The following is a 14,657-nucleotide window of genomic DNA, read 5'->3' as shown; positions in this document are numbered from 1 at the left end:
AATTTGGGACTACATCACTAATAGTCAAAAATACCCAAATGAAGACTGCACATCATAGTGCAGTATCATATTCCTTTCATGATAACTACTAACCTCTGTATCTAGAATTACAACATATAGTCCAAACATTCAAGTTAATGATTGCATACTCAGGTGCAGGGCCTTTTCTCATGAAAACTGCTATCCCTGAACCAGAATTATATTAACTTGAGATAAACTGCAGTAGGGACCGCAAAAAAGGCATCGAAATTGGATCTAACCCTTATAAGTATTCCGATTGGATACAAGACTGTAACTAGCAAGAAAATAGACAAGTCAGACCAGACGATGACGGAACCCCGGCCCTAAGAAGATCGTGAAGGGTGGCAGATAATTATCGAAGACGACGGTTACTCGAAGGCTATGGGCGTATAAGGACCTCCTTAATAAGGGGGGAAGAACATACTAGACTTGAAAGGAACTATGACGTTTCAAGCTCCAGAAATGGAGATTTATTAGCTCAGGGCCAGAGTTCGAGGCGTATTGGCATATCGGGAAGGTAACAGAACGAAGTAGAAACAAATTGACAATAAGTGTACCATGAGGTAGACATAGGCAGAAAGTATGGAAGATAACTCAAGAGAGCACTTTACGCCAAGATGAACTACGATATTTTTAGAACATGATTTGAATCCCTCGTATCGGGCAAAAATTGCGCCGCACCTAAGTATGCAGTGACATTCCCTAAAGGGTAATGAAAAGAGCAAGAAAGGTCTCTAAGCTAAATTTATAAAGGGTGTTAGAGAGGATGACGAACCCAAAGAACACTTGGGATGACAATGACAATTGTAATAAAAAGGGAACAACGATTGGTAGTTTGGAAATTTTCGAAGGAAAGAAAGAACACTGCTCCTATGAATGGAAATAAAAGAGTTCGTCGGATATTAGAAAACAGTTCATGGACCCCTAATTATACTGAACATGATAGCGTGTGCTATGGAATTATATGAACCGTCAACGTGAAGCTATGCCCAACTGCAATTGTAAGAAGGCCACACCGGAAAGCCAACAAGGAATAACTACTGACGAAACGATCGCCGATACAAGGAAATCGAAGGTAAGTATACTTGCGTTGCAAGAGAGTAATAATAGAAGAATTTCCGTAGTCCTATGCTTCTGGGATTGTATTAATAGATGTGAGGGAAGGAAGTAAAGAAAAAAGTTATAGTAGGAGCTCAAAGATGTTGCGAGCCATGAAATTAGATGAACGCCGTTTATAAGTTTGCCATAAGTGTAACTGGATTACGAAGGATTTTAAATGGCGAAGATACTATACGTATATACGTATTTCGGATAATGATATAACTGGCCTTAGAAAGGAACATAACCATTAGGTTCACTAGCGACACAGTTATGCTGGGTAAACATTTAGAATGTAAGGGTAAAAGAGATGGCGACAAGGAGGTAAGGATTAGAAAGCCTGACTAATGGACTACAAAAAAAAAATCGGTATAGTGTATATCTAAGATCAACGGGTACAAAAAGGATAGCCGGAGATGGCCCCGAAGAAGTAAACGCAAAGAGGGCGCCGCAAAGAGAGAAAGGTAGCTGCCCACTAAAAAGGAAACAAGGAGCGAGGGAAAAAAAAAGAGTACTTACAGGACGATGAATAGTTATGGCACGGCAAGTCAAGACTAACATAATGGAGAAAGGATAAGAGCGAGATGCTAGTTAATTTTTGATCATGTACATGAGGACAAAGAAGTGAAACAAGAGGACTGAAGGCAATAAAAGAGTTAAGGAAGAATGAGAAGAGACTGATCCAAGTTATAGTTAAGCAAATGGTAATCGTACCCTAAAGGAAAACTAATTGTTATAACGAATCAAAGATTGTGTCATGGGTTAGAAATACTATAACATTTGAGGGCGAATGTTGTAAAGGGGGGAAGAATGTTACACCCCGTATCTTCTAAGAGCACTTATCAAATTTGAAACACATGTACGTTGAGTTAGGGTTAAGTAAAACCATTTTGGAATATACGGAGCAAGCATTATTAAATATACTTTATGAGTGAAGGATGTATATAAGGTATACCAGAAGGTTTTATAAGGAAATAAGTGGAAGAAATGTAGTAGTACGACTTTGGAGAAAGGATGGGTAATGTTTTGTGTGAAATTTTGGTCCAACTTGGGGGACGAATATCTCTTAGCTTATGAAGTGGTTTAAAATGAAAGAAAAGCCTAAAATGAAGTTCGTTGAGTCTAGTTTCCAACAAAATAAACTGCTCGTCGATAGGACATCGGAGTAGAGAATTATGGACGTTACAAGTTCAGCAGACAGAGCAGAAACGCGTGCTATAGTACTGCAGTAAATTGCTTCAGTAAACCCGACCCGAATTTGACCCTATATAAAGGGTAATAACCCCTTTTTTTTCATCAGATTTTGCTAGAAATTTCCAAAAAATTGAAGAGAGAGGGAGAGAGAATCACAAAGTAAGCAATTTTCAAGCGACAGAATATTAATCGAAGCTCGGATAAACTCATAGATGTGATTCTAGTATGGTTCTGCGGTGGATTCAAGGTGGATATTGAAAATATTTCTGTATTAACAAGAAAAAAGGTATGAATCTTTCTCTTTTGGTATTATTTAAGGCTTGTTTATGGGGATAAAGTCGTTAAATAATTGTGTAGTAAGTTGGTTAGTTATGGAAGATGAAGAACAACGTGTGGGCTGTTTTATGGTACATATTGGTGTTGGAAATGATGTTATTGATGTTGGTATTGTTGTTGTTGTTGTTGGTTGCTGAATTGTGATTTCGGGCTAGGCATATAAACAGGGGAGGTGCTGCCCGAATTTCGGCAGATTTTAAACGGAATTAAATTGAAGGCTTAAGATGAGCATATGACATTGAGCCTAATAATAGTATGAATGGTTTATATGTAGATTTACGGGCTTGGAAGGAGAAACTTTGAACGACTAAGGCAATCGAAAGGTATGTTAAGGCTCGTCCCTTTCTTTCAAAGGCATGATCCCTAGGTTATGATTTCATAAATGTTTCCATATTTTCCTTGTTATCAAAGGTTAAAAGTCTAAGATTCCAAGGCATGATTCCCTTCCTAATAACCCGTAAATGTTTTCCAAAATGTCCGTATTTTTCCAAAACAAAGGTTTATGATTTTGTAATTAAGCTTTTATGACTACAACGACAGACATGTTTTTATCATGATGACAATGATCCCAAAGATGAGAATATTTTCTATGATGACTATGATGAGAATGATTTCATGTTTAAAGGGTCCAAGTTATGATTTCAATGACGATATGAGATTATTGAGCTATCTTCTGACTTCCTTAATTTTATTCATTGATAGTCTCACCTTATAATAATTGTTTCTTCAAGGTGAGACAAAGCGACCATGATTATTCCATAATATAATCGGAGGTTACCGACCTTACGTCACTCCGATAGAGACATAACTTTCCTTGGGCTCTCTTGCATGCTGCTTATATGATATATGTATATGATATATATATATATATATATATATATATATATACATGTATATATATATATATATATATATATATATGGGGAATATGGGAAATAGGGCCGGACGTTATATACGCGTAACCACCTGATCAGTTGGTATAATATGATCTCATCCCGGACGCGGGACATATGTGGTTAAATAGATCGGAGCCGATGCCTCGGCAACATGATATGTTCTATTTTCTATATTTATGAACAAAAAAATGTTTTTCAATGAAAGCTAGCATGCATGGAATCCACCCTAAGAGGCACCCACTTGTACAGGTTACTCTTTTATTTCACGATATGCTCTATATTTCTATTCTATTATTAGTCATACTTTACATCCCTTACTATGTTACTATTCATGCCTTACATACTTGGTACATTATTTGTACTGACGTCCCTTCTTGTGGACGCTGCGTTCATGCTCGCAAGACCAGTGTAGCCGATCGGACGATTCGACGATAGAGACCTCCCCTCGGCGGCCCAGTCGACGCTCATTGATCCGGAGCTACACTCCTTTTGGTATGCTATTCGGTTATGTACATATATGGGTACGGCGGAGGCACTTGTCCTTTCATTTCTACGGTTGTACTCCATAGAGGTCTCGAGAAAGTGATATGCGATCGTGATGTTATGCGACCTCGTCGGCATTTATTTCTTTACGTACAAGATATATATGTAGCGGCCAAATCGGCTTGCGTCGTTACTCTCATTGCTTATGTTTATATGTATGCATTGGCCGTGAGTTCTCGGTACGGTGCCTTTTATGTTGATTGTTCGGGAGACAGTATAGCACAGTTACAGATTGTATATGGACCCAGGACAGTCAGTGAGAAGTAAATGCAAGCACAAGTGTGCTTGGCCAGTAGTGGTCGGTCACTTGTTATGGCCCATCGGTTTGGGTCGTGACACAAGTGGTATCAGAGCAGTTCGTCCTAGGGATTATCTACAGACCATGTCCGGTAGAGTCCTATTTATAGGTGTGAAGCCGGCCACACTTATAAACTGGAGGCTGCAGGGCATTTAGTAATCATTGACCATTCTTTCTATCATAGATCGTGCGATAGAGCCACAGTCTAGGAGAGATCGTTTCTGACCCCTTTTCCTGTAGGAAAGTGCAGACTGACGAGAGATGAAGAGATCAGCTTCAAATAGTGGGGGTGCTAAGAAGGCCCCTAGAGTATCTCCAGGACCCCAGGCTCCAAGACCGAGCAGGAGGAGCCTCAGTTATTCTATTTAGACTGATTCTTCGGAGGACCCAGCGACGATTCCTCCAGAGTTTTGATTTCCAGGGAGGAGGACCCCCCCCCCGGAAGGACAGTTATGACACGATCCATCCGAGTATTTGTCCGGGGACACCGGAGAGGAGGAGAGTCCCGAGGCCGTACCGATTGCTCCTATAGCGAGCCGCTACGTCGACCGGCCTCCCGGCGAGTGTTACGAATTACTCTAGCCCTTTATCCCGGCCGTCCGTAAAGCCGAGAGTTGCCCCGTTATTTATATCCCTCGGACTCAGATGAGAGAGATGACGAAGGCCAGATGAGCGGATGGTGGGTAGACGATGACGAGGAGTACACTTCACCTTATAGTCCACCAGATCAGACTAGAGACCGATCGGCTATAGGTATATGAGTCCTTATTGGAATTTTCTATGTATGTGCATTTGCTGTAGATTATTATTTAATAGTGGCGAGCGGAAACCCAAAGAGGTCGATAACCGAGTATTTATAAGTAACGGCGACCAAGGTGTGTTCTCTACCATCGGGAATCTAGAAATCTACGATGGAAAGTAGTCATACATACAGATGAAAGGATAATATTGAGAATTAAAAAGGCCAAAATAGTAATTGTGTAGTCGGAAGAGTGAGAGACCCTTTCTAATTCGGAGGGAGATGCGTTACGAGAACGTTTTGGAATCTGTCAAGACTTCAACTTGCTTTAGATTATGTGGTGAAGGTCATGCGGTGAGGTGGATACGATTATACCAGTATTAACGCACCGGATTTCATCAAAGTTTCGAGGTTAAGCGTGCTGGGGTGAGAGAAATACTAGGATGGGTGACCCCCTGGGAAGTGTACAAAAAGTCCTATAAATTGAGATATAAGAGGCAAATGAGAAGCTAGAGCAGCCTAAGGGAGATTGGAGTATGCAGAGTGGTTGGACACCTTAAGAGGTCGCGTAGGCCGAGGCGGACTAGACCGGTGAAGAGAAAGAAGGTGCATCACAGCTTTAGAATTAGGGTGAGTTTGAATAGCGTTTGGAAATATTTTGTAAGCGAGATGGTAGAAATTATATATATGCGTATGCATATGATATCCCATACGTGGCTATATCAGCGGATAGGTGTATCCCGGCAACCAACGTTGCGGTATATTGAAGGCATTAATCGAGTAGGGTAATGAAGTTCAAGTGACAAAAGAACGTTACTAGATAAACCGATGATATTTTCAGTACAGGTTAGATTTGGAGAGTTTTAATGCAATGACATCTAGAAAAGAAAGAAAGTAAGTATATGGATGGTAAAGAGACCAGAAATGTCGGAAGAAAAAAAAAGTAAGAAATGAGGGTGAGTGAAGCTTCCAAAAGAGACGACGGACAATGCAAGGGACTATTTGGATAAAACTTGAAAGTAGGTATGTGAAAGGAATAGCGTATAGTAGCACGGACAAGAAATGTACGTACAGGATTAGGAGAACAAATATTGGTAAAGGGGACTGGAAATATAGTGCCCACAACAAGGAATGTGAAGTAAGAGAGAGAATGATCAGACCTTGCAACGATACTAAGAGATTTCCAGCTCTCGAGAGGTATATAGAGGGATAAATATGTAGTCAAATTGACACGGTTGTCTCGGATATGAGGAAGCTTTCATAAAAGATGGCTTAAGAATAAGATGGATTTGCACGTTTAAAGGAATGTTTCTATTTCATGAACTTCCAAGCCGATATTATAAATAACAAGAGGAGAAGGGCGCTCGAGGAGGAAGGAACTCAAGGAAGGTTAAGGGTGAAAATAGGGAAGGTATACTAATGGGTTGGTCGAAGGAAGAAGAGAGCATTTAGGAGTAAAGTAATTGGAAATCTTTAACCGTGGGAGTAAGAATGATACTTTAACGAGTTGGCGGTAGGAAACCGATTACTCATTGAGGAAATGGAATGAAATGTAAGGAACGTGCATGGAAGACCACCCGGCCGTAGCATCAAAAAGATAGATAAAGGTTTGATGAACGAGGATAGAGAGAGTGTAAACTGTAAGAATTCTGTGCTAAGAGCAAAAGTAGTAGGACACTCGAAAAACTTGGATGTGCAGCTGCAACAAAAACGCGTAGTTAAGAAGGATTATGAGTAAGTGAGCTAAGCGGGCGAAAAGACTAGTAGTGGACGGAAGGGTATGGAAATGTTGGAAAAAAATGATGATATAGACATAAATGGAAGAAGAACTCAGGGAAAGAAGTTTTATATATGTTATAAGAAAAGTCGGGAAGAAAAACGAGGAGTAAGGTATAATGGAAGACTTCATAAAGGACGTGGTGAATCTCGATGTCCCCATTAACTTGTGGGTCAGGAAAACTGTTAGTCCTAAAAGACAGAGGTGTGAAAAGACGAAAAAGAAGGCATCGGAATTGGATCTAACCCTTATAAGTATTCCGGTTGGATACAAGACTGTAACTAGCAATAAGATAGACAAGTCAGACCATACGATCACGGAACCTCGGCCCTAAGAAGATCGTGAAAGGTGGCAGATAATTATCGAAGACGATGGTTACTCGAAGGCTATGGGCGTATAAGGACCTCCTTAATAAGGGGGGGAAGAACATACTAGACTTGAAAGGAAATATGACGTTTCAAGCTCCAGAAAAGGAGATTTATTAGCTCAGGGCTAGAGTTCGAGACGTATTGGCATATCGGGAAGGTAACAGAACGAAGTAGAAACGAATTGACAATAAGTGTACCATGAGGCAGACATAGGGAGAAAGTATGGAAGATAAATCAAGAGAGCACTTTACGCCAAGATGAACTATGATATTTTTAGACCATGATTTGAATCCCTCGTATCGGGCAAAAATTACGCCGTACCTAAGTATGCAGTGACATGCTCTAAAGGGTAATGAAAAGAGCAAGAAAGGTCTCTAAGCTAAATTTACAAGGGGTGTTAGAGAGGATGACGAACCCAAAGAACACTTGGGATGACAATGGCAATTGTAAAAAAAAAGGAACAACGATTGGTAGTTTGGAAATTTTTGAAGGAAAGAAAGAACACTGCTCCTATGAATGGAAATAAAAGAGTTCATCGGATATTAGAAAACAGTTCATGGACCACTAATTATACTGAACATCAGAGCATGTGCTATGGAATTATATAAACCGTCAACGTGAAGCTATGCCCAACTACAATTGTAAGAAGGCCACACCAGAAAGCCAACACGGAATAACGATTGACGAAACGATCGCCGATACAAGGAAATCGAAGGTAAGTATATTTGCGTTGCAAGAGAGTCATAATAGAAGAATTGCCGTAGTCCTTTGCTTCTGGGATTGTATTGATAGATGTGAGGGAAGAAAGTAAAGAAAAAAGTTGTAGCAGGAGCTCAAAGATGTTGTGAGCCATGAAATTAGTTGAACACGGATTATAAGTTTGCCATAAGTGTAACTGGACTACGAAGGATAATAAATGGCGAAGAAACATTACATATATACGTATTTCGGATAATGATATAACTGGCCTTAGAAAGGAACATAACCATTAGGTTCCCTAGCGACACAGTTATGCTGGGCAAACATTTGGAATGTAAGGGTAAAAGAGATGGAGACCAGGAGGTAAGGATTAGAAAGGCTGACTAATGGACTACAAAAAAAATTAGTATAGCGTATATCTAAGATCAATGGGTACAAAAAGGATAGGCTGAGATGGCACCGAAGAAGTAAACGCAAAGAGGGCGCCGTAAAGAGAGAAAGGCAGCTGCCCACTAACAAGGAAACAAGGAGCGAGGGAAAAAAAAAGGAGTACTTACAGGACGATGAATAGTTATGGCACGGCAAGTCAAGACTACTATAATGGAGAAAGGACAAGAGCGAGATGCTAGTTAATTTCTGATCATGTACATGAGGACAAAGAAGTGAAAGAAGATGACTGAAGGCAATAAAAGAGTTAAGGAAGAATGAGAAGAGACTGATCCAAGTTATAGTTAAGCAAATGGTAATCGGACCCTAAAGGAAAAATAATTGTTCTAACGAATCAACTATGGTGTCGTGGGTTGGCAATACTGTAACATTCGAGGACGAATGTTGTAAAGGGGGGAAGAATGTTACACCCCGTATCTTCGAAGAGCACTTATCAAATTTGAAACATAAGTACGTTGAGTTAGGGTTAAGTAAAACTACTTTGCAATATAAGGAGCAAGCATTATTAAATATACTTAATGAGTGAAGGATGTATATAAGGTATACCGGAAGGTTTTATAAGGAAATGAGTGGAAGAAATGGAGTAGTACGACTTTGGAGAAAGGATGGGTAATGTTTTGTGTGAAATTCTGGTCCATCTTGGGGGACGAATATCTCTTAGCATATGAAGTGTTTTGAAGTGAAACAAAATTCTAAAATGAAGTTCGTCGAGTCTAGTTTCCAACACAATAAATTGCTCGTCGATAGGACATCGGAGTAGAGAATTATGGACGTTATAAGTTCAGCTGACAGAGCAGAAACGCGTGCTACCTCTTTGCTTCAGTAATTGCTACAGTAACCCGACCCGAATTTGACCCTATATAAAGGGTAATAAACCCCTTTTTTTTATCAGATTTTGCTCGAAATTTCCAGAAAATTGAAGAGAGAGGGAGAGAGAATCAAAAATTAAGCAATTTTCAAGCGACGGAATATTAATCGAAGCTCGGATAAACGCATAGATGTGATTCTAGTATGGTTCTGCGGTGGATTAAAGGTGGATATTGAAGATATTTCTGTCTTAACAAGAAAAAAGGTATGAATCTTTCTCTTTTGGTATTATTTAAGGCTTATTTACGGGGATAAAGTCGCTAAATAATTGTGTAGTAAGTTGGTTAGTTATGGAAGTTGGAGAACAGCGTGTGGGCTATTTTATGGTACATATTGGTGTTGGAAATGATGTTATTGATGTTGGTATTGCTGTTGTTGTTGTTGGTTACTGAATTGTGATTTCGAGCTCGGCATATAAACAGGGGAGGTGCTGTCCGAATTTCGGCAGATTTCAAACGGAATTAAATTGAAGGCTTAAGATGAGCATATGACATTGAGCCTAATAATAGTATGAACGGTTTATATAAAGATTTCCGAGCTTGGAAGGATAAACGTTGAACGACTAAAGCAACCGAAAGGTATGTTAAGGCTCGTCCCTTTCTTTCAAAGGCATGATCCCTAGGTTATGATTTCATAAATGTTTCCATATTTTACTTGTTATCAAAGGTTAAAAGTCTAAGTCTCCAAGGCATGATTCCCTTCCTGAAAACCCGTAAATGGTTTCCAAAATGTCCATATTTTTCCAAAACAAAGGTTTATGATTTAGTAATTAAGCTTTTATGACTACAACAACGGACATGTTTTTATCATGATGCCAAAGATGAGAATATTTTCTATGATGACTATGATGAGAACGATTTCATGTTTAAAGGTTCCAAGTTATGATTTCAATGACGATATGAGATTATTGAGCTATCTTCTGACTTCCTTAATTTTATTCATTGTTGTTAGTCTCACCTTATAATAGTTGTTCCTTCAAGGTGAGACAAAGCGACCATGATTATTCCATAATATAATCGGAGGTTACCGACCTTACGTCACTCCGATAGAGACATACCTTTCCTTGGGCTCTCCTGCATCTCTTGCTTATATGATATATGTATGTGATATATATATATATATATATATATATGCGTAACCACCTGATCAGGTTGTATATATATGCCCGGACGCGAGACATATGTGGTTAAGTGGATCGGAGCCGACGCCTCGGCAACATGATATGTTCTATTTTCTGTATATATGAACCAAAAAATGTTTTTCAAAGAAACCTAGCATGCATGGCATCCGCCCTAAGAGGCACCCACGTATACGGGTTACTCTTTATTTCACGATATGCTCTATATTTCCATTCTATTATTAGTCATACTTTACATCCCTTACTATGTTACTATTCATGCCTTACATACTCGGTACATTATTCGTGCGATGTCCACTTCTTGTGGACGACGTAGTGTTCATGCCCGCGAGACAGTAGCAGTCGAACGATTCACGGCGGTAGGACCTCCCCCTCAATAGCGTCGACGCTCCATTGATCCGGAGCTACACTCCTTTAGTATGCTATTCGGTTATGTACATATATATAGTACGGCGGGGCCTTTTCCTATCATTTCTACGCTTTGTACTCCTGTATGTGTAGACAGTGATATGTAGTCGTGATGTTATGCAGCCTCATCGGCGTTTATTGTGATGTACAGTATATATGTAGCGGCCAAATCGGCTTGTGCCATTACTCTCATTGCTTATGTTGATATGTATGCATTGGCCATGAGTTCCCGGTATGGTGTCTTTTATGTTGATTGTTCAGGACACAGTATAGCACAGTTACAGATTGTATATGGGCCCAGGACAGTCAGTGAGAAGTAAATGTAAGCACAAGAGTAATTGGCCAGTAGTGGTCGGGCACTTGTTACGGCCCATCGATTTAGGTCGTGACCTGTAACAACATTAGGAGACGTCTCACGGTCCTGTCTACCAGCTAATGCATACACGTGGTGCTGAGGACCGCCGAGCCGGGATGCTTCCTCCCCCCACCTCGCCCTCGCTAGTGTCGAAAACTTACCTTGAAGGGCGCCTTTGCACGGAAGATGAGCCCCACGGACTCACGTAGGCTAAACCATACTTGAACCAACCCCCATCGGGCACTCCCTCATCCTGTGGCCTGGTTGTTCACAAGCATAGCAAACATCTGAACCCAACCGACACTGACCTGCATGTAACTTGCCACACTGAGGGAATCATGACAAAAGGGGCCTCATCTGACCTGACTCTAGTCGGTACTGAAAGTCTGACGCTCTAGAACTCTAGCCCACTCCGGAATAAAAAAATCGGTCAAATCATGGACCTGGAAACCGCGGAGGTACACTCCCTGCCGACTTATAAGAATATCTGGGATGCTGCTGCCTCTGTCCTCCCCTAAGCTCACCAACCATATCAAAAGATCTAGCCCTCTTACCACAGCTCCAGTCACGCTCACGCTCTATCCTCCGCTAGCGTTACGATCCTCCATTCCGTGCATACTCCATATACGGAGATGTCCATGCTCGGTCATGCGCAGCAGTCATGCACTCATCTATCAAGTGTGGCCCTAGCCTAGCCATGAAGCGATGAACTCTGTCCTCCATCTTAGCCACCATAGATGGGGCATATCTAGCCAAGGAATTGAATTGTACATAATACTCTTCCACATTCATACTGCCCTGCTCAATACGTAGAAACCTATCTGTTCGGGCACATCGGACCTCTGGAGGTAGATAATGGCAAAGCAAAGCATCTGAGAACTCTCACTCATAAATAAGACTCTACTAGACACGGTCTGTATATAACTCTAGGACGAAACTGCTCTGATATCACTTCTGTCACGACCCAAACCGATGAGCTGTGACGGGAGTCTAACCTCTAATGATCAAACACCCCTAAACACTTGTCTGAAACATCTTTGAACATCAAAAGCCCATAAATGGCATAAACTAATCTCATAAGAAGTAAATATCAGAACTCTGTACAATCAATATACATATACATAACATGCGGAAGAACAGTGCAAGCCAGTTAGGCTGCTACATAAGCGTACACAAAAGAATAGCGCGACAAAGGCTGCGTCATACGACTACTACATACAACTATCTACAGATCTCTACTGAAATAAAAGTTGTAGAAAGGATAGGACAGCGCCCCGTCATACCCATATGCATACATATCTAAAAGGGGCATACCAAAACTGACTGTAGCTCCGCGTCGTATGGAGCGTACTGACCACTACTAGATCTAGAGGTCCTACTGAGATGGACCACCTATCTGTCTCTCTGTACCTGCGGGCATGAACGCAGCCCCCCGAGCAACGGGGAGTCAGTACGGATAATGTACCGAGTATGTAAGGCATAAGAACAACAACATATATATACATAAGAATCATGGATAAAATTTGAACTTATAAACTTAAATGACTGACTGCATGTACTTGTATGAACTAGTATCTGCGTAAATCTGCATAAATCTGCGTAACTGACAATGCCTCTATGGGCACATAATATGCATGCTCATACCTACCAATGATTGTCATGCATCTATATGTGTGTGTATATAATACCTGATATGTGTGCGTATATAATGCCTGATGTATGTGCGTATATAACGCCTGTAAGCCTCTATGGCATCTCGTCATATCATATTGGCTCCTCTGTGGCCATAATCAATATCATCATCATAGTATTAATGCCTATATAACGCCTTCTAGTCACGGGTCAATGTACATAAATATATAATGAATGTAATGCATGGATAAACTGTAGGAACAGTAATTACATAAGGACCGGACCCATGAACAAAAGGATTACTCATAAATGGGGTACATGAACATCAAATACTGAAGTACTCCTAATGCTTCTAATAGTAGAGTAATATGGAATCTCTCTTACTCGCTTGTTGGATCATACCATAGGATCATGCCAAAAGAAGGAAAGGTTAGCCTTCACATACCTAGAAGTATACTCAATCATCCAACTTCTACCTCTCGAACTTGTAAGTCTACAATTAAGATAACACAGGGCTTAATTAGACTATTTACTTTGCTTACTAACCATCCTCAAATGCCTATAAAGCTCAACAAACTATAGACAATAATTTCCCTTGTAAGCTTACAACTCTCCAACTTCTCATTTGATCCACATCAACTACCATACTCACATCAACAATGCCAACACACACACACACACACACACACACACACACACACACACACACACACACACACACACACACACACACATATATATATATATATATATATATATATATATATATATATATATATATATATATCAAGATATACATAAACCCATTTCCAATCATCTCTTAATATAACCCTATATCACTACATTGCCCTTCATCACTTAACACTTCCACAATTACCTTCTCTTCACTTAATATCACTAAAACTCTTGATAACCAACTTAAATATAAAGGTAGAAATCATTTACATACCTTAAGGGGTCAAGAATCCCAAGAATCACTTCAACTCTCTAAACTCCACAATCTTGGACAAACCCTAGAAGCAACCTTCTCCTCCACAAGCTCGGGTTTACGAGATCCGGGTCTTGTCAAATCTTCACTAATATGATGGAAAATATTGGGAGAGAATATATTAGGGCTTTCTGATTTTTGAAGGAGGAAAAATATGAAATAGGGTCGCAGACCACCTATGTTATATCCCGTATTTTTGTACGTCGGGATATTTTAAGCTGATCGCGACGAGTTAAGGACAAGACTATTTTTGGATCCGAGGTAGAGACTTTTAACCTCCGATTTTGTTTAATGCACGAGTTGCTTATAAATTTTATTTGGTATAGAAATATTATTGGAGATTAGGGATTAATTAACCATGATTAGATTATTAAAGTGGGATTTAGACTTAATCTTTTCACTAATTAAGTTATAATTGGCCGTGTGGGTCCCACCCATGGCTTGGTCACATTTGATTGGCTCAAGCCATGAGTGGGACATGTGTCCAACACCTAGGCACCATATAAATAGTAATTTGATGACAAAGCAAATCATTTCATCTTCACCAAACATAGAAACCTTAAGAGATAGAGAGAGAGAGACTCTCGGCCATGGCTGGTCGAGATTGAAGTTCATGAATTGTTGATCAAATTTAATTTTATCCAAGCAATTCAACTCCTTAGAAGGTGTATAATAACATGGAATTGATCCTAGGGCAACAAGAACAAGTATAAATTCAAGGCACAAGTTGGAGCCAAGTTGAAAAGCCAAGTATTAAAGGTAATGTTTAATCTTCCTTTGCATGTGTTGTGGATGGTTTGAACGTGTTGTAGAGTGTAGAAATGAATGAAATTCATGGAACTATGTGTGATGG

This window comes from Lycium ferocissimum, chromosome 3 (assembly GCF_029784015.1).
Source record: "Lycium ferocissimum isolate CSIRO_LF1 chromosome 3, AGI_CSIRO_Lferr_CH_V1, whole genome shotgun sequence".
Classification (NCBI taxonomy): Eukaryota; Viridiplantae; Streptophyta; class Magnoliopsida; order Solanales; family Solanaceae; genus Lycium; species Lycium ferocissimum.
Note: the sequence above shows the minus strand (reverse complement) of the source record.